The sequence below is a fragment of the Anolis carolinensis genome, chromosome 5 (assembly GCF_035594765.1).
Source record: "Anolis carolinensis isolate JA03-04 chromosome 5, rAnoCar3.1.pri, whole genome shotgun sequence".
NCBI lineage: Eukaryota > Metazoa > Chordata > Lepidosauria > Squamata > Dactyloidae > Anolis > Anolis carolinensis.
In genome coordinates, this window is record NC_085845.1 from 47124350 (window position 1) to 47146368 (window position 22019).

A 22019-nucleotide genomic window follows, 5' to 3' on the forward strand; every position below is an offset into this window, starting at 1 on the left:
CCACACTTTTCTAAACTTCCTGTTATGTGGATTCTCCAATGACTGGTTGCAGATCACTCACAGACCTGTTCTGAATTATTTTAAAAGCAAGTGCAGGCACGTATCAAAGCCTTCAGCATGAAACTGAAAGCTGCAACACTGCACAGAGATCACCAGAGCTCCCTGTTTCAATTGTCAGAGTATCTTTCCCTTTGATTTACCAGTTTAGTTTCATGTCCCTGAGAACAAAGCTGCCATCCCAATTACAATTAATCTTACCTTTCTCTTGTCTTTGCAGAGGAATCAGTGTTTCCACATCTGTACAAGCAATCACTACACTACAAGGTAACGTGTGTCCCACTTCTCTACCCTACCCTCATCCCCAGTAGTAAAAAGTACAGGGCAGTGCCATAGGGTATAGTTTCCTTTGGATGAGAAAAAGAGCACTGGAGAGTTAAGGTGCCTTTGTAACATCTAATTTATTTACAAAGATACTAGCAGAGAACAGGAGACAAAAAGAGGTTTTGGAGCAAGCATCTCAGCTACTGATCCCACCTCACATATTCAGAGAACATACTCTTTCAGCCAGTTCCAAGGCAGCCTAGTTTAAATTAACTCCTGGTAAAAGTTTGTCCTGCTTATCTCAATAATTTTCAGAGTTGATTGGCTGCAGAAGGAACAACACCTTGATTCTGCCATGGGCAACTTGCTTGGCTTTTATGCTTCATTCCGACAAGGAGGTTTCCTTTTCTCAGTGATCTCTTTCTCCAGCGGCAGTTTGCTAGAAGGATTTATTAGTCACTTCCTATATTCTTCACATCTCAGGAAGCTTCCACAGATAAGATGTGCAACAAGGCTGATAGGAGACAACCTTCTGCCCTCCTATGCCCCCTATTGCATAGTCAATTCAGAAACAGAATAGTAAGAAGGAATGAGAAGTCAACCAAGGCTTAGATGAGTGAGCAGACTTTGGAAGGAGTGCTCTGATGCCAGATCAAGAGGTTTAGCAGGATTTGGCTGGCTGGCAACCTCTGCCTATGCTCTGAATTGATGGTACATATCCTTCAGAGGTCTACTCTACTTATTTTTTAGATTGTCTGGAACTTCAGAGGTTATAGGGTACAGTTACAGCCTTCATTCTGGGCAAGTGAATGTGATTGCTTGTGACTGCTTCTGTTTCTGGGTATATTTGTTTTTTTGAAAACAACACATAAAGATCTTGCAGAAGGATTATTTTTGATGTTTGAAGGGGGGCAAGGTTGGTCCTCAAAAAGGTTTATAAGACAAAATGGAGAGATGCCAGGGTTTTGTAACACCCCTAGGCAGCACGAACACTGGGAACCAACACGGAGGCCAATATACAATCTAATATCTTTATTAAAGCAATAAAGGTTTCAAACAAATATAAGCAGCGTAGATAGTCAATCAGTTGACCTTTTAGAAAAGATCAGTAATAGTCCAAAGAAAGAAAGTTATATGTCCAATATATGTCCAAAGTCCAAAATCCAATAACCGAAACACACTCAAACCTAATGGAAGTTTGAGTGGAGAAAAGAGCAAAGTTCCTTAGGAAAGTACCTTGAAATAATAGCCCAGAAACAAGATTCAAGGCAAGGCAAGGCAAGGCAAGGCAAGGCAATTCGTGGTGGATCTGTAACCCAGTCCAAACTTGGCAAGGGATGAGACACTATGCCCGGTCTACTCGAGAGTAAGCACGCCAATGGGCCGCTTTGAAGCACAGGATCAAGAGACTATGTGTTCTTCCGTTAGAAGTCCAGTTGACACCGCAACAAAGATTCTCTGCACAGAACTTTTATTGAAGTCCAAAAGCTTCCCCCAAGCAGGTGCGTGTCTCCCCAAAAGTTCCCAAGAGAAGGAGCTGCTAACAACAAGACGCCAGATGCTTAACCTCCTCAAATCTTCCCAGGAGAACTGACTTAGCCACAATCTCCTCGCTCCGCTAATCTCACACTTCTCCTTAAACTTTGTCTTCGAGAGCGATCTGTTTGGAAAGTAGCCCTTCTATCAAATTCTAAACTCTCCGGCGATCCGGGAAGAGCTGGCAACATTTCAAGGGCATTCTTAATTGGCTCTTTCTCTCCAATGTCAACAGGAGACATCTGGAAAGGGATAGAATCTTGCTGCGGTGGGAAAAAACCTAAATCCTCTTCATTTTGATCCGCAATGGCTGCTGGATCAGGGGCCAAAGGTACCTGAGACATCACAGGTTTCATAGCTGGTTAAAACAGACTCTCCCCAGGGTCACATAGACTACACCATAAAGGACCACATGTGGCCCATGTACCACAGGATTCCCATTCCTACTCTAAACCTAAATGGTGAAACTTAGTTCAAGTTCCTTAAAAAGGTAAAGGTAAAGGTTTTCCCTTGACATTTAGTCGTGTCCAACTGTAGTGGTTGGTGCTCATCTCCATTTCTAAGCCATAGAGTCGCCATTGTCTGTAGACACCTCCAAGGTCATGTGACTGGCAAGACTTCATGGAGCACCGTTACCTTCCCACCGGAGTGGTAACAATTGATCTGCTCACATTTGCGTGTTTTTGAACTTCTAGGTTGGCAGAAGCTGGGGCTAACAGCGGGAGCTCACCCTACTCCTCGGATGTGAACCACTGACCTTTCGATTAGCAAGTTCAGCAGCTCAGCGCTTTAACCCGCCACGGAACTGGGGGCTTACCCCTGTTTATTCCTTGTTAACTGGAGAGTATCACCTCCCCAAACTGTACAGGGAGATATCTAGTTGTCAAGGAATGTACAGTTCTTTTGTTAAAATTCCCTTTCCGGGCACTAGTTTTGATCTTTAATGACTGTTATTGGGTACAGGGAGTAAGACTGACTGTATTTTTTGCAAACTTGACAGTAAAGAAATCATATTAATCAGACTGAGTTTCACAGCAAGGGAGTAAGCAGTCATTTCCCCCCTGTCAGTGGTGCAATTGTAGAAGCAGGTTTGCTCAGAGTAAGTGCCCTAAATTCAAGTGCACTCGCTTCTAGAAAACTGCACTTCATTTAAGTAAATCAGCTTTTAAAAAACATGAATTATGAACTTGAACTGAGCACCATTACTAAATTATACTAACACAATGTTTTCTGTTTTCAAAACTGAATGATGTGAAATACGTCCTTTCCCTGCCTTCTCTAATCTGATCATGCCCACCATATTCCTGGTTTTACTGGTTATTGAGGTTGGTTTCTGATACACTTTTATGATGTTTTTATACTCTGCTGTTTTTAATTGTTTTAATTAGACTGTTTATGTTATATTATTTGTCATGATGTTTTTAATGGTGTCTTAGCTGGTAAAATTTGTTGTATGCTTGGCCGCCCCAAGTCCCTTCAGAGAGATGGTGGCGTGATATAAAAATAAAGTTGTTATTATTATTATTATTATTATTATTATTATTATTATTATTATTATTATTAATAATAATAATATTATTGACCCAAAGACAGATTATGACGCAGCAAATGAGATTTTTTATTATTGTTATTAAATAAGATAGGGATTTTCTGCTTATTCCTGTTATGTGCCAATCCAAGCGCATACAATGTGCACTTTGTTTTATAAATGAAAGGGTAAAATAGCCACTTAAAAAATAAAATAATTCTGTAATTTCCCATTTACCATGACCAAATGAAAATCAGAGGTTATATTTCTGAATACCACCTTTTCTATAGCAGAAAACATAGTACATATTAAGAAGAACAGCTATAATACACACTGCTTTTGGCAGTCTACAGTCTAAGCTTTGACTGGAAAAATCAGTGCAAAAGGTCATCTGATACTAAGTTATTCTGTTTGAGCCTCGAGCTTTGAAAAGAGGGCTAGTCATGAAACATAAGGTCCCTTCGAGTGCTCAGTGATACAATGTAAATAAAACATTGGGGAGAAGAAATACACGTGGGAAGATCTTTGGAGACGGGAAAGAAAAAACTGGATAACAAAAAGAAAGCAACACATAACTCAGATCAAGAGGGGGAGAGAAAAATAGAAAATGCATTAGGTGTCAATGGCCCAAATAGGGACACATGCCAATAAGTTAAGATACGTTCAATGAGAAGTGAAATGAAGAAATATCCTTGACTGTACATAATGTTTGTTTAGCATTTGCAAGGACATGAGAAAGATCATTTCATAGAACACAACCTCCATGATGACAATCCAGAACAAGAAGAAAGTAAACAACTGATCCTAACAAGGAGAGTTTTTCAACACTTGTGATACTAGCAGAACTTTCTAGCTCTGCCACGCTTTGCACATTACAATTTAATGACACAGGACTGCACTTGAGAGTCATTCCTGCATCTGAAAACATCATGTGGGGATGATTAATATGTTATCTATCTCAGAGAAAGACTCCTGTATGGTGAAGCTGCTTCTTGAATCTCAAAGCGCACATTTTGTCTTCCCCAGAACTAACCGTGTAGTAAGCATTCTCATACTAAACACTGGTTATAACTGGGCGGTCATTTTCATTTGTATCATTTTTTAAGAAATCATTCTCATATGATGTCTGACATGGCAGTGATTGGCAGGGAGACTCATGTGTATTACTTTGAAGTGTGATGTGGATAGCAAGCTTCAATTCACTGTAGATCAATGGGTAAAAGCTAATATTGCTAGGTATAATAGAAGCCTGACAGAGCAAGGAAAGAGATGAGCAGTGGTAGCATGTTGGAGTTTTTAGAGTTGTAGAAGTCCCCAGTGGTGCAGCAGATTAAACCACTGAGTTGCTGAATTTGCTGACAGAAAGGTCACAATTCAAATCCAGGGAGTGGGGTGAGCTCCCGCTGTTAGCTCCAGCTTCTGCCAACCTAGCAGTTTGAAAACATGAAAACGTGAGTAGATCAATAGGTACCGCTCCAGTGGGAAGGTATCGGCACTCCATGCACCTTGGAGGTGTCTACAGACAATGCCGGCTCTTCAGCTTAGAGATGGAGATGAGTATCAACCCCCAGAGTTGGACACAAATGGACTTGATGTCGGGGGATAACCTGTACTTTTATTTAGTCCAAAAAGTAATACTTCCAAGTTCTGAGCATAGTTTTCAAAAACACTTGGGATATTCTTTCTAGGATCATTGTTGAGTGCTTTCAAATCAACTCTGACTTATCGCAAACTTATCATAGAGTTTTCTTGGAAAGATCTGTTCCAAGGAAGTTTGCCATTGGTTTCTTTTGAACATAACCGCATATTTCCTGGCAGTCTCCCTACCAAGCACTAACCAGGCCTGATCCTGCTTAGGTTCCAAGATCAGAAAGCATCTGGATCCTTCAGGTTATTAAGGCTCTTCTGAGGGCACTTCCAGACAGGCCCTTTATCCCAGGATCTGATCCCCGGTTTTCTGCTTTAAACTGGATTATATGAGTCCGCACTGCCAGATAATCTGGAATAAATAGAAAACCTGGGATTGGATCCTGGAATATAAGGCCTGTCTGGAAGGGCCCTGAGATGTTGTTTAATTAAACTTGGTTGATGGTACTAGACCTTTGGAATAGTATATAGGTGGTATTTTTATACTGTTTATGTAGCACAAATAGATATTTCCTCTTGCTTTTAATGGCAATATTGGTTACCACCTGGAAAAAGAATTCCAAATAGTTTCCATCACAACTGGCCAAAAGGCTGTCAACATCAACAGTGCCATTCACTGAATTACTGTAGCTTAAAAAAAATCCATGGCTTGCTGTTCTGCATCCTGAATAAGGCACAGATTTTTATTTGTATATGGATGTCTTATGTTTAAAAACTTAATGTCAATGGGGGGAATTACACATCACAAACATAGAGTTGCTTTCCCAATGATTTTATTTATTTAACTCAGTTCATCCTGACCATTTTAACAGGTGGCCAAAAGTACACATGCAGAGATAGTCCCACTTGCAAAAAAAAAACCTGTATCAGGCAACACCAAAGAAAAACTATTCCCTTCTTTCTCACCCTTGATCTCTCCATCTCTTTGCCTCAAGCATACTTTCTGATTCTTTCTCTCACCTGTATTTGGTATTTTCACCTGGGATACATCTGTGCCCAAAGTCCCTTGCTTTCAGACACATAATGCTTGTGCTCCTATTGCTTAGCATAAACTAATTCAGTTGGGTCTTCCTGCTTATTCTCTTTTGTACAACTGGCCTTTTACACAGAAGGATCTCACAGAGAATTGATAATGCCAAGTGCCTCACTCCTTGTCAGATAACCAACTCTAAAGAATGACTCCCTACACACACGCATAAGGCTCATCCCCGAACTTACAGTTCCTTAAGTGTCAAATTCTTCCCATAATACTTGATCTAGAAGAAGGAGGATGATGGAGGTTTAAGACACACGTGTGGTGTCATAATGTTCACAATAATACAGATTTGTGATATAGAATACAGAAGAGGCTCTATCTGTAGGACAAGTACATTATGTTGTTATGAAAGAGAGGGCCTTTTCACTATCTATTCTACTTACATTTTAGAAAAGGAAAAAAGAAAATTATTTTTTAGAAATAGCACAAATGTCAACATGATCTCCAACAACTAGCTCGACTCTTAAAATTAGTAGGACTGGAAATGAACTTGTAGAAAATGAAATGGATGAAAAAATGAGCGGTATGTCCAGGGCCGCATCGTGATAAATGAAGATGAAATTGAGGAAGTGACTGAATATGTATATTTTGGACAAATACAGTCGAATAATTTGGCAAATAGCAAATAGTCAAGAAGACACAAGGCTGCCTGGATGGCTTTTAATCGTAACCGGACAGTGCTACCGGATGGCAAGCTGCCAATGACGGTCAGAGCAGATATCTTCAACACTACAGTATTACTTAGGAGCCTCTGGTGGCTCATTGTGTCAAAGCGCTGGGCTGCTGAACTTGCAGACCAAAAGGTCCCAGGTTCAAATCCCGGGAGCAGAGTGAGCGCCCGCTGTTAGCTCCAGCTTCTGCAAACCTAGCAGTTCGAAAACATGCACATGTGAGTAGATCAATAGTGGGAAGGTAACGGCGTTCCATGCAGTCATGCCGGCCACATAACTTTGGAGGTGTCTATGGACAACGCCAGCTCTTTGGCTTAGAAATGGAGATGAGCACCAACCCCCAGAGTCGGACATGACTGGACTTAATGTCAGGGGCAAACCTTTACCTTTTACCTACAGTATTACTGATACATGGGCAACAACAAAGTTAGAGGCGGAAAAACTAGTGGTGACTCAGAGAGCAATGGAAAGAAGGATGTGTGACATGACAATAAAAGATAAAGTCAGCAATTAAGAGCTGAGTCAAAGAACCAGAGTATGTGACGTGGTCAATGAAATCTATGAGGCAAAAAGTAGATGGGCAGGCCATATGGCATGAACAAAAGACAACCGATGGACATGCTGAATAACAAACTGGATACCAAGAGACCACAAGCATCCCTTGGGCGCGCCTCGTATTCGATGGAACAATGAATGGTTAAGCTATTTGACCAGAAATGAAAAAGAAAAGCATAGGATAATATATTTTGGCAAATAGTAGACTTTTGTGAAGCCAAAAGAAACGGATCAACGACAAATCGGATAGGATAGTAATGTTAAGGAATTAATTTCAAACTGGAATAATAAAATAATAAAAACAGTAGTAACAAAAGGGTCTTGTGGCCACTATCAGATGTAACACTATTCAATATATTAGCTACAGTAATATAGGTTTTATTGCCTGTGAAGATTTACCATTCCAAGTTTCCTTACTGGTTTAAACTCAAGAGTATGCAGTATATCTAAACTAAAGGAATCTGGAATGGGAAAAGTGATGATAATCTTTTGAGAAATACTTGAGTCTAGAAAACAGCTAAACTGAATATCAGCTTTCACTTCTTACCTAAACATTGAGCAGTTTCTCAGAGCTGACAGCATGGAGTCTGTGGTGTTTATCCCTAATTTGGTGTTGATTGTAGGAATTATCTCCTTTTGCAGAAATAGTTGTGGAAATCCCCTTTCATTCATGAACATTTGTACTAATTTAGAGGACAATCATAAATGTATCTAAATAAGGGTGCTGCCTTCCAAATCAGTATTCTATTCCCCCAAAAAACATTTTTCTTCAGTCCACAAATTTCTGTATTACAGTAATGCAAAACTACAGAATTGAGACATGCCATTCAGGTATTGAAAGAAAAGGAGCAGTCAAAGTTCCCAAGGGAATGCAGCTACAGCAAATATCTGTTCTAGCTATGTACAATTTTCAGTATCTAGCAATGCTAGAAATCTGGGGAATAAAGGGAACTTTATTTGGAGGAGCAGGATTCTAATTTGGAGGGGAATAGCTTCCTTTCTCCCAACCCCATCCAGTAGTTACATTCATGAATCTAGAGATTTTCAATAACAAGTTACACTTTTTTGAATAACATATATTATGAAAGATGTACATTGGTGCCAGCGTGAGGTTGTGGTTGCAGTGTTGGACTATGGTCCTCATCCCATTTGAGGCAGAAAGTGGAAGGAATTGTCTTCTTACAATAGCATTTAATTCCTTTCTATTTTTAAGAAAAATGAATAATGTATTCATCCCCCTCACATGCGAGGTACTTTGTTTCTACAGAAATCTTCCACAAATGTATTCCCTGTTCATTCCGCATTCTTTTTATATATATAAAAAAGGGAAATGTTGCAGTTGTGGAAGTCATTACATTATTATTATTATTATTATTATTATTATTATTATTGGTACATTTATCAGATATTTGAGATGTGCACTTAGATAAGGTAAAGGTAAAGGTTTCCTCTGATGTTAAGTCCAGTCATGTCTGACTCTGGGGGTTGGTGCTCATCTCCATTTCTAAGCCGAAGAGCCGGCGTTGTCCATAGACACCTCCAAGGTCATGTGGCCGACATGACTGCATGGAGCGCTGTTACCTTCCCGCTGGAGTGGTACCTATTGATCTACTCACATTTGCATATTTTAGAACTGCTAGGTTGGCAGGAGCTGGAGCTAACAGCGGGCGCTCAAGCCGTTCCCGGGATTTGAACCTGGGACCTTTCGGTCTGCAAGTTCAGCAGCTCAGCACTTTAACACACTTCACCACCGTGGCTCCAACATTGTGCAATTACTGAAAAACAAATTATTTTTTAAATTACCATAAAGGATTAATGGTGAGGAAAGGAGCATCGAGGCACATTTTGAGACCATCCACAGTAATATCCACTGTTCTGCTCCCACACTATCTTAACCATTTGGAAGGTGAACTGGCTGCACAGGGAACAGACTGGAGACTATATAGTTGAATCAAACGAAAGTTTATTAACTGACAAGAATTTCAGACTTTCAGGATTCCCGAGTGTTACTACAAAGTCTTTATGAGGAGAGGTAAAGTCTTTGAGAGATAGACATAGTTCTGGTTGAACCGATGCTCTTGAATCTTTATTTCTTCTTATTGTCTCTTTCTTATATGGTGTTCAGCTGTCTCTAAGACAGTCTCAATATTTAACTCTGACTGGACTTGAATACAGCTCTGACTGGACTTGAATACAGTTCTGACTGGTTGTGCTATTTGCAGACCTTCCAGCCTTCCTCTTTCTTCACCTTCCAGTCACAAAAGGCTGACTCTTCCAAGAACCAGAACTGCCTTTTCTGAGGCTCCGCCCCTGATGGGATCCTTAAAGGAACAGGGCAATGGAGGATTCAAATGCAAAGAGGCTTCTAGACTGTCCCCCCAGAAACTGTACATAAAATATTAATCCCTCTAATTAAAAAGGGCTTAACTAGGGGTAAACAGTGAGGGTCTTCATGGCGCACAACAACCACACTTTAACATCACTACCATGATCTAAAATGGGGGAATCTGTCAGTTCCCACACCACGTTAAAGTGCTTTTAGCCTTTTCTGTGCAAATTGGGAGCTCTGAAGATAATTGCTCTTCTCCAAAAACCTCAGTTTCTACAAACTTCAAAATATTTTAAAGACAGAGTCCCACAGGGAACCGTCAGAAGTAGTCTTGCACCATTTGATGGACTCTGTGGGACTCTGTCTTTAAAACAATTTGTGTATAATGGAAAGCCTGTGTCTCATGAGGTCCTAGGATTCTCGAGCTATGGAGACCCAACAGGCCACTTTTGGCAAGTTCTTCCTCCTCCTCCTCCTCTTATTATTATCATCATATCCCATTTTTATCTTTCAATTGAGACACAAAGTTATACTCTCTCAGCCTCAGAGGAACAAATTTTCTCCATAAGTTTGAAATGATGAGATGGAAATGACTTGAAGGCACAGAAGAACAAGAGACAAACATGAGCACTTTTTCTGTGTTTGCCTCTATTTCATTATCTAATTAAAAAAAATTACCTTTCACTTTTTCCTTTTAAACAAATACCTATTTATTTCATTGAAGATAAGGACTAAAGCTAACTTGAAATGGTATAGGAAAATGTAATTTTCCCTTTTCACTTTCTCCGTTTACCTAGGTACTGCTGTAGCAACTCGTTGAGGCTTAGTGTTTAATTATAGGCAGAATTTCAGTGTGTTGTTATACATTTCTGTTTGCATTTTCTTTCTTTTAAAATCAGTTGAGATTTTTTTTAATTGCCTAACATTGAGCTGAGTTGCTCTATTAGAAAAATCAGATAGCTAATTGTTCATCAGGAATTAACTCAGAGTAGAAAAAAAACATCTGAGGATGCCTACCATAGATGTGGGTGAAATGTCAGGAGAGAATGCTTCAAACATGGCCATACAACCCGGAAAACTCACAGCAACCCAATAATTCCGGCCATGAAAGCCTTCAACAATACATTTAACTCAGAATATTTGACACAGTACAACAAATATTTTTAATGGGAAGAACAGGAAAAAAAAATCAACATTTGGGGCTTTCAGTTGTTCAAATGTGCCTCCTCCCCCACTTGCTAAATATATTAATTATAAATAAGTATAAATTATGACTGGTTTATCATCAGAATAGAATTTTGTAATGTTGCAGATATTTGAAAATCCAAGCAGCGTAATGCACCCATTTAAATTGCCTGAGAGGAAACACTGACACAGCTTTTTAAAGCCTTTCCCCTTAGGCTATTAAATAAGAAACCGGTCACTAAGTGCTGGTAACAACCTATTTTGGAGGGATTATGCCTATTACTCGTGTGCAGCGCGTTATGGCTACATTTTGTTAAAGGCATTAGGAAATGAAATACAGATTACCCAACTGAGTTGTGGGGAAAATAATTCTCTTCCCAGGGGGTTAATAGTTATCCTCTTCACTCAGTCTTAAGTCTATTGGGTGTGCACGAAGAAATGTATTAACACCACTAAACTTAGTGGCTCTCCATGAGACATGCATGGTTTTACAATTAGGATCCACATTTCCGAAACGTATGCCTTTTACGACATTGTAAAAATGGTTAATACTTTATAATATTTGAGTTGTAATTCTACAGATATTTACTTAGATGTACGTTCCATGAAGTTTAGCATGTCTGTATATCAAGTAAGTATGCAGTTTTAAGTATCTGTTACAGGTCTTATGGATCCACGTCCTCTCTCATTTTTCAGGGGTTGGAGATTGAACAAGTTATTAGAGAAGCTAAGCCAAGATGCAGGTTTTTTTCCGCTTAGCTGGAGATGCAATCCTATACACATTTACTTGGGAGTAAATGCCCCTACTGAAGGCAGACTTCTGAATACAAAATGGGTAAGTTTGGGCTGCATATAATGCCATGCAAATGTGAAGCTGAGGCTTAATCAGTGTATGTTTCCAAAAAATGTTCTTAAAGCGTCTACTTCTAATTATAGGAATTAAGAAAGGTACAGCAGATCTATGCAGGAGGAAATGTTAGCAATGCTAAGAAGTTCCAAACTTAAAGAAACGTTTAAGGGAAATGTCAGAAATCTATTTGCTCTGTTTTTCTTTAGTTCGGACTTTCCCCTTCTCCTCCTCGTACCTGCATATTTTGACAGCTTAGTATTATAAATGATGTTATTGAGGTGGAATACAAAGTACAAATAAGTTATTTGCATGGGAAACATGTTTTGCACTTCTCTTCTGTCTTTCCCTCCACCCCTCCTCTTCTTTTAATTTTTTTTAAAAACTAGATCAGAACATATCATTAGCTATGCTTCTTAGTGAACCTGACTTTTCTCCAGAAATTTACATCTTTCTCTCATTTTCTGTTAAGGTTTCTTACTCTGTTTTTTCACCTAAAGAATTATAATGAGGCAGAGTGAATGAGATCTATGGGGAAAGCAGTGGACCTAGAGACTAAAGGTAAAAGGATGATTGATGGTATGAAATTACCATAAAAGTACAATCTGGATCAGATTTTAAAATGAATTTTTAAGCAGCCTAAGAGATACTCTTTGATTTGTAGTCTGGTGGAATGAATAATGTCTCATTCAGTGAATAAAGTTTCTCACTGTGTGACTTGAGCTTTTTCTGATCTTTCTGACTGGGAGTAAAGTGGAACCAAAGCCTAAAGTGTTTTTTAATGCTGAAAATATCAAACACAATGTTCCTAATGTCAAAAACCAGGGCATAGCAGGTGAGGAGAGAAAAATAAATAGAAGGCAACGGTATGGTTCGAATCAAACAACAGTGCTGCTCTCCATTCTACGTCCTTCGCGATTGGCATTAAGTATTTCAAAACATAACCGAGAAAAGGGGTCAGACAGTTACACTGACATGAGAGGATAAAAACAAATCTTTGAGTAGATTGCGAGTTAAGCATTCATGAGTTGACAGAGGGACACCTTTAAGCCCACTCAAGCGCATTAATGTGACTGTAGTGATTTATTAGCACCAGATTTCAAAGTCAATGATTAAATTAAATGCAAAATCATGTGCCGTTGTATAATACATTCACCCTAATAATATACTCCATTTACAGCAGTTTATTACAGACCTTACGTTTATTAAGAGCGTGTAAGAATAGCTTTTGACATTTTTAAAAATATGCAAATATTAGCACAGACAAATATTAATACTCTTTTAAATATTACTTTGAATATAGAAAATCATATTAAGTATTTTCAGAATTGCTATAGCCATATTGACTATTTAATTTTTAACCTTTTATTATTAATTAAATGCTTGGAAATAATTCTAGATGTCGCTGAGTGCCACACACAATGATAGCCTGCTGATTTAAACAAAGGAGCATTAAATTTTGAATACAGTTATCTTTTTCCATAGGCTCTCTGAATTAGAGTTATTTCGGGCTATTCTTAAATATAGCTGTGATCATTTTCAAAAGTAAGTAGCCATTCCCAAATAGACATTTTAAAACAACAGATAGTCCTGTCCTGTAATGAGTTTAATTGCAATTTGCATGTTTTAGCCTAATTAAGGTATAATTCTAACTGCATCTGAAAATCCTACTGGAAAGAGTGGATTGATGTGGCAATAATGCTTGAGATCCCAGATACTTCAGCTGAATTCAGCTATTGCTGAAATTCTTATTTAATGTCAAATGTTAGTGAAGAACTTGGCTATAATCACAGACATCATCTGAGCAATTATATTCTCGATTGAGAGTAAACACTATTTAATTTTACCATGTTAATTTACATACAAGTCTGGTTCTTGGAAATTAAAATAAGATGCTTTCATTTTCAGTATTAATTTTTTTGGAAACTAATATATATATATTCTGCCAGGATCTTTTTTTAATGACATTTTCCATTTTTTTCTCCCCTGCTGACAGTTTCCATAATGAATTTAATCATACAGTCTGGAGAGCGAACATGTTATTGAACAGCCGCCATCTCAATGGTCAATGTCAGTGTCATTTTCCAGGGAGCAGGGCTCTCTGAGCATCAAGGAACAACCCTGATTCTAACAGCCTCCTAGAAAAGTGTTAAGTGCATTAAATCTCTGTCAATCACTTTTCCCTCCCATTCGCTGGCCAAATTATTGTTATTTAGCTGAATATATTCCCTGGCAACTTATTTGTGGTATGTCCTTATCTGTGTACCTTATATGACTAATGATGATTGTTTATGGAGAGCTGCCTGTCCAATTATTTTTGAAGGAACACAAGAATGCAGAATGACTGGAAGCATCAGGTTTTTGCCAGAGAATGCCTCAGGTAAGAGGAGAATGGCTAGAGGCTATAAGGAATCACAAGAGACAAGTCAGAGTCGTAAATTGGGAAACTGACATATCTCATCTAATATACTTGCTAACTAGGCCTTTAAAAACCTTGACGTTTAACTAAGTTTGTGGAAAAGTTATGGATTTTTGTCCTTTCCCATTGACTATAACTCATTAATATGATGAACTGAGATGTTTATAATCATTTCCGACATTAGCAGACTAACCTATGGAATGATTTAGCGTCGCAGTTCAAAACCTTGCACTTGCAGAACTACTTAACGCAGATTGCATCCGTTTCAAAGACCAGTCAGTCAAATAAGATACTTGCAAGTTATTTATCGTTTTGGTTTCTCACTGCATGACATGGCATGAAAGGCTTTACTTTTTTTCTCTCTCTCTCTCTCTCCAGCTCAAGACATTTAAATAATACTTCAGAACCTTTTTGGAGCAGACCCAAACCTTTACTGAAATAAACAGAGGTTTTGAATTGTTTTATTTTAAAATGGGCTACAGTGACATGAGTGCCACTTCCAAGCAATCTAATTAAAATATGAATTATTATCCTAGACAGCAAGCAAATAATATATTTGCATGTTTTAGTTGGCATGTGCTATGTGATCAGAAATACGAAGACGTGTATCATTTCTTTAGTAAGCAAAGGCATTCACTTTAACATATGTCGTTAGATAGCTTTTTTAAATAAAAGAGGAGACAGGGTTTAAAATTTCTATTTGTAGTTGCAATTGTGATTTTTTCATAGTTGTAGTACTGAGCATTGTGACATGTGGAATTCTCATAATTGATTATACTAAAAAAAGACAAAATATAAAATAATAAATGAGAATTGATGTTTTGAGGTGAGGAATGTAGACCTAGTAGTAATGGCCCGAGGAACATTGGGCTACACACTGCTGGACAAGGTTAGGAAGGATGGCTGCTAAATCAGTACATGGTCTGAGATTATTATGGCTGAATAAAGAACAAAATCCTCCCATATAATCTCTGTAAATATAATGATTTTCAAGCACAACTCATTGCACCTTATGTGCCTGCCTGCTGAGCAGAGATACAAATACCTAAGACAAGAGTCTTCTCTGCGATTGTACCGAAATTTTATATCTCTCTTTTCAACATCACCATTTTGGCTTTCATTTAGGTGACAAATGAAAAGTTTGTTCTTGATCAACCTTTTAGGAGCTTTTGACTTTTTTTTTCTTTGTATTTTTATCTGCTGGCTCCTGGGTTGGAATTATTTGTTGGTTATTTTATCTCATTTTGTGAAATGAACACAATTCACTTTGGGGACTGATTGAGTCAAAGGGAAAGGTATGTATTTATTTCTGCTACAAGTACCACCAACACCACAATGATCAATAACAAAAATTATAGCAATAATTCCATAGCAGTGACTAAGCCCCCATTTACACTGCATATAACATCCAGATTATCCACTTTTAACTCATTAATTATTATGGATTATATGGCAGTGTAGACTCATATAATCCAGTTCAAAGCAGATAATGTGGATTATCTGCTTTGATAATATGGATTTTTTGGCAGTGTAGAAGGGGCCTCGGTGAATCTGTTCTGGGTCTTAACTCAGACTGCAAGAGAGAGATCCAAGACTATTTCAGCACCTTAGACAGCTCTTTCAACATTCAAATTTCAAATTAAAACTCAAGTTGGATTTCCTGTTCCACTGAACATAAGTTTAGTAGTAGGTTGTTGTGAGTTTTCCGGGCTGTATGGCCATGTTCCAGAAGCATTCTCTCCTGACGTTTCACCCTCATCTATGGTAGGCATCCTCAGAGGATATAAGGTCTGTTGGAAACTAGGATTTATATATTTGTGGAATGTCCAGGATGAGAGAAAGCATTCATTGTCTGTTTGAGGCAAGTGTGAATGTTGCACCTTGATTAGCTCTGAATAGCCTTGCAGCTTCAAAGCCTGGGTGATTCCTGTTTTCGCAGTAGGTTTTTAAAGAATGATTAAACAATTAAAACAATAATAAACTACAACAGTAATATTCTTTGTTTACAAATAGTTGTTATAGCTCAATAGTAAAATCAGTCCATATTAAGAAGAGGTTTCTCCAAAAATTTCAGCTTGTGGATCCTTAAGCTGTTTCAGGTTTAATGGCAAAATCAATACCAAATTGTCCCATGAATCTGCTAAATGGAAATAAAAAACCCAGAAGATATATGTTGTTATAGTGCTCATGTTGCACTGCCACAGTATGAGTACAAACAAGGGCAAAAATGGAGTGTTGTTTGAGCATTGTGTGGGAAAAGTGGATCTTAATTAAGAACTACTTATACGTTTGCTTAGAGTCTTCCCCCATCCCAATGCCAGCAGAATGTTTTACCTAGAGAAGGGACAGAATATATGAATGAATCATCTTACTGAAGTTATTAGAGAGCCAGATTAACCGGCTTCACCTCCTCCTCCCTTATTTTCCTGACAGAGGTTCTTTTTAACAATATATATAAATGTTTTCATTTGTGCAAAATACAATGCTTCAACGTCAAATCTTGTATTTTGCATAGATCTGATCTCCCCCCCCCAAAAAAAACTATCTCTTTGTAAAAATATTTTGAAATGCCAAAACAAAATAGAAAAGCTGTTGCACAGCAGGGAGACAACATATTCAACACTTAATTGTTTGAAATTCTCATATATGAAAATGAAATAAGCAAAGATTTATATACCTTCCCGAAAAACAAGTGGGTGAGTCCTGTGACTTTAACTGGGACTGTTCTGTTTGTAGTTTCACCTGCTCTGTTTCTTCTCTTGTTATAATCTTCAATCAGAAGGAGTACCTGTGTTTGCTGACTAGTTTTGTAATATGATTGTAGTCTTTTTGAGTTATTGCATGGCTTGCTTTAAAAAAATGTTTTAGCAGCTTTGAATGGTATACATTTAATTCTTTTAGTTCTTAATTTACCTCCCTACAATTCTACCTGCCTGACATGGAGGCATAGTGAATGGATTTGATATTTACTCATCTATAATTTGGGCATGTAACAGTTGATTCTCTGTCCTGAAAACAATTTCCCCAATTATTACAGTTCTTTGTCTTTTTCATGTATTTTAACTATGTTGTACCCAGCCTTGAGCTGTGAGGAGAGGGGAGTAACAAATAAATTATTAACAATAAATAATAATAATAATAATAATAATAATAATAATAATAATAATAATAATGGATGTGGCTCACAAATGGAACTTTGAAAAAGGAGACCGAGGGCCTGATTCATTCAGCCAAAGAACAAGCAATTAGAACGAATGCTATCAAAACCAGTATTGAAAAGTCAGCTACAGACTCAAAGTGTAGACTCTGCAAGGAAGCAGATGAAATGATGGATCACATCCTCAGCTGCACAGAGGCATACTACCGTGGCTCAGGTGACACATTGGAACTTGTGCCACAAATACCATCTGCCTGCGACAAAAACCTGGTAGGATTACAAGCCTGAAAAAGTTACAGAAAATGAGCACGTCAAACTACTCTCGGACTTCCAAATTCAGACTGACAGAGTTTTGGAGCACAATACTCCTGGCCTCACAATCATGGGAAAAAACAATGTATGGATCGTCGATGTTGCAATCCCAGGTGACAGCAGTATCAACTAGAAGCAACTGAAAAAGCTTACAGGATATGAGGATTTAAAAATCGAACTGCAAAGACTTTGGCACAAGCCAGTCAAGGTGGTCCCAGTGGTGATCGGCACATTGAGTATAGTGCCTAAAGACTTTGGCCGGCAATTGAAAACAATCAGTGTTGACAAAATTACTATCTGTCAGCTGTAAAAGGCCATCCTACTTGGATCTGTACGCATTACTCCCCGATACACTACATAGTCCTAGACACTTGGGAAGTGTCCGGCATGTGATACAATACAAAAGCTAGCATAGTGATCTTGTTTTCTGTGTACTAATCTTGTTGTGTATCAAATAATGATGATGATGATGATGATACTTCACTTCCTCCAAATCTCCACAGTGATCTTTAGACCAGTTGCTCCACAGAAGATCTAGCAGCTCCACAGAAGCAATGTTTATTCATATGCAAATAGGCCCTAGGACTCAGATCCAGCAAGTTTGTAACTGATCCTAAGTACTATTTCAATAAACTATATTTTTAAGGTAGTAGTTGTAAATTTATTGATTAGCCTCTAGGCCATATCACAGTACCAAACCAAACAAAAAGGCTTGATAAAACATGATTACACACTATAAAGTTAAATAAAACACTTATAACAATACAGTAAATACATATGATAAAACTGAATATACATATATAAACTATAGTACTTAAATACAGTAGACTCTCAGTTAACTTGCACCCATGTGTATTGGTAGGTGCTGGATTTAATTTAATTTCTGGTTGCTTAAAAATTACTATTAAAACTAGTCCTAACTAATACTATACTTCATATCATACCATAAACTCTGTGTTGACTTGATATTAATATTGAAATATTAATATTGTGAAACATTGTGAACATTGTGAAAGCCACCCACTGCATGGCTATCACCCTCCTCCCACCAGACTCAAATCAAGGAAGGGCTTCATGAGAACCACCACTCCTCTTGATGTTCCTCCAGCAACAGCAAGGGTGTCCCTCTGGGCAGCTAAACCTGGCAATTCTAACTGGATGGCCCTCCAAGAGGGTCTTCCTCCAGGGGCAAACCAAGAATGGGCAACTTGGAAGTCCCTGAACAGACTCAGAAGTGGAGTGGGCAGATCAAAAGACAACTTGGCAAGGTGGCACTACCTGGAGGAATCCTCCACCTTGTGTGACTGTGGAGCTGAACAAACAACTCCTCATATGTATGCTTGCCCACAATGCCCTGCCTCATGCACGGAGGAGGAGTTGTTTAAAGCTACAGACAATGCGGTTGCTGTTGCCCACTTTTGGTCCAAAACTATTTAGTTGCTTGTGATTTCTTCTTCTTTTTTTATTTCCATTATTTGAAATGTATTCGTTGTACAATGCTTTTGACACGAAATAAATAAATAAATATTGAAATACATTAATTAAAAGCAAATAAAGACAAAGTTAATGCAACACATTTTCATTGTATTGTATGTGTATTTTATTTTTTATTTAAAGTATTATTGGGTTACTGTAAGTTTCTGGGCTGTATGGCCATGTTCTAGAAGCATTCTCTCCTGACATTTCACCCACATCTATGGCAGACATCCTCAGAGGTTGTGAGGTCTGTCGGAAACTAGGCAAGTGAGGTTTATTTATCTGTAGAATGTCCAGGGTGGGAGAAAAAACTCTTTGTCTGCTTGAGGCAGGTGTGAGTGTTGCAATTGGCCACCTTGCTTAGCATTGAATGGTCTTGCAGCTTCAAAGTCTGACTGCTTCCTGCCTGGGGAAATTATTTTTGTTTGTTTTTGTTTTGTTTTTTTTGCTTGAGAGTTCCAGTTGCTTGAGTTCTGGTTAACTGAAGGTCTACAGTAATATACTTGTCATTTCAGTATAGAATAGAACTCTTTTATTTCAAGGCCAAAACAAATGTCATTTACTTTGCTCGTGGATAGTTGATTTTTATTTGCTTGCTTGAACTATAGATGCCATTGGTGAGATGGAACTAGATCTGGTACATAGTGGAATTTTGATTCTGTTGCTGCTTAAAAATCCCAATCAAATTCACCCTTAACTTTGGCAACACTGAGAACTTTCTTCCTTTTGTGAACAGCATTTGTGTGGGAAGAGGGATTCTAGTTTGGACCACAGTGGCTGCAAAGGGCCAAAGTCTCCCCTTCCAATGCTGTGATTTCAATCCAGTTTCTGCCAGATATTGTTAAAGAAAAGGCAGCACTGCAAGGGCAAGCTCTGTGGCAAACGTCTTGGCTAATTTGTCTATTGGTGAGACTTAGAACAGAGACTTAATAAATACCCATTATAAATTGTTAGTTTGCAACATTTGACCCAGGTTCATAACTATTTTGACTATCCGGCTAGATTTGTTGAATGGTTTGTTCATTTAATTGCCACTATCTTTCCCTCTTAGGTATCAAGATTTTTTTTTTTAAAAAAAAAGCTCCAAAGACAGAACCTTTTTATCTATTTCTTCAGTTATGTCTTTTGTTATTTCAAGAGTGCAATTTAGATCAAAGTCAGTCTTAATGGCATTTGTTGTTTTATTTTTAACTACAGCTAATTGGTTTCTTTACAAGGCAGCTGAGAAGTCAATTTCTTGTACTTGTAGCGAATCCTCTGGGTTGAATATTTTACTGTTATATATGGCTTCTTTTCAAAGATAGCATTTTAATAGTGAAAACAATTATTTTATCACATGTAACAATACACCCCCCCCCCCCCCCCCGTCCCACACACACACATTTTTATTTCTGTGGTACACTCTTTATGAGATGTGTGATTTTCTGAAAAATCATATTTGGCACGTTGTTTTATTACACTGTAAAATGACTGTTGTGTCATGTAGTTTAATCAGAGCCTAGAATTAAGATTTCAGTGAATTTGTTAAATTATAAAGTCGCTTGATTTTTCCAGCTGTTTCACCCAAATGCTAGATTACCCACTTAAATCAAAAATCAAAAATATAATTTAAACTGTCCCATTCTATAATTTAGTTAAACAGGAACTGTTGCATGAAGAAGTGAAGGATTAAGAGTTGAAGAAATGAATCATATGGCTCTTTTCAAGGAAAGCTAGAAAGATAAAGAAAACTTTCGCCCTCATCTACAGAAGCATCCTCAGAGGTTGTGAGGTCTGTTAGAAACTAGGCAAGTGGGATTTATATATGTGTGGAATGTCCAGGGTGGGAGAAAAAACTTGTCTGTTTGAGGCAAGTGTGAATGTTGCAATTGGACACCTTGATTAGAATAAAATGGCCTTGCAGCTCCAAAGCCTGGCTGCTTCCTGCTGCTTCCTGCTGCTTCCTGCCTTTGTTAGGGGGTGTTTGCTAGCCTTGATTGTTTTCTGTCTGTTTCCACAGATATATAAATCTCACTTGCCTAGTTTCCAACAGACCTCACAACCTCTGAGGATACCTACTATAGATGTGGGTGAAGTGTCAGGAGAGAATGCTTCTGGAACATGGCAATACAGCCCGGAAAACTCACAGCAACCCAGTGATTCCGGCTATGAAAGCCTTCGACAACACATTACTGTGATATCTTGACTTAAGAGTTTAATTCATTCCATGACTGAGCTCTTAACTCAAATCACTCTTATCTCAAAGCAAATTTACCATTGAAATGCTATTAATACATTCAGGCCTCCCGAAACCCCTCCTCGGAGTTTTTATTACGAGTTTTAAAATAAGAAAATGTACTTTATAAATAACAAATAATGTATAAAAAGCCTACACATTCACATGGGACAATAAAAAAGATCAACTTCAAAATGGTAGAAACACAAAGTTGTGGCAAGAAAGCACAAAGTGAAGAGCCATAAGCATAATTTCTTCATACTGTACTCATTCCAGTCTCCCCCCTCTCTTGCTCTCACCCCCTCTCTGTCTTCATGAAACCAACAATATCAGGGATAAAAAACCACACAAAATGAACTAACCCAAAGTTCCACAAAGCGGACAAGAGCAAAACAGACAGCAATCTCCCAAAGCGGACAAGAGCACAGAGGCGGAGGCACGAAGGTTGCTCCCTTGAAACCCTAAAGCCCTGTACTCTCACACTAGCTCTCCCTTTGGTGCTGGTGCTCCCTCTGATGCTAGCTTCAAATGCAAAAACGCTGCTTGTATGTCAAAGTGAAACCCAAGCCGAGCGACGGCTCGTAATGAGAAAAGTTCATAAGTTGGGATGTTCATAAGACGAGATTCCACTATACTTGGGATGAGTCCAATGAATCCCTTTTTAAATCTCATTTTTCTCAAACAGTGCTATATATATACTTGGGAAGATGAATGAACATTTTTCCTCCTGGCTTCTCCCTCTTTCTCCTCCCCTCACACTTGCCACTCTGCCTTTTTATCCTTGC

The 22019-nt window shown here is 38.2% G+C and overlaps 1 long non-coding RNA gene across 1 annotated transcript; it reads left to right on the forward strand.

Annotated features, from left to right (window-relative positions):
* Positions 1–239: 239 nt before the first annotated feature.
* Positions 240–19105, forward strand: LOC134299136 (uncharacterized). The gene is made up of 3 exons (XR_010006283.1): positions 240–324; positions 11505–11643; positions 12128–19105. It is a non-coding gene; the product is annotated as an uncharacterized LOC134299136 (long non-coding RNA).
* The last annotated feature ends 2914 nt before the right edge of the window (positions 19106–22019 follow it).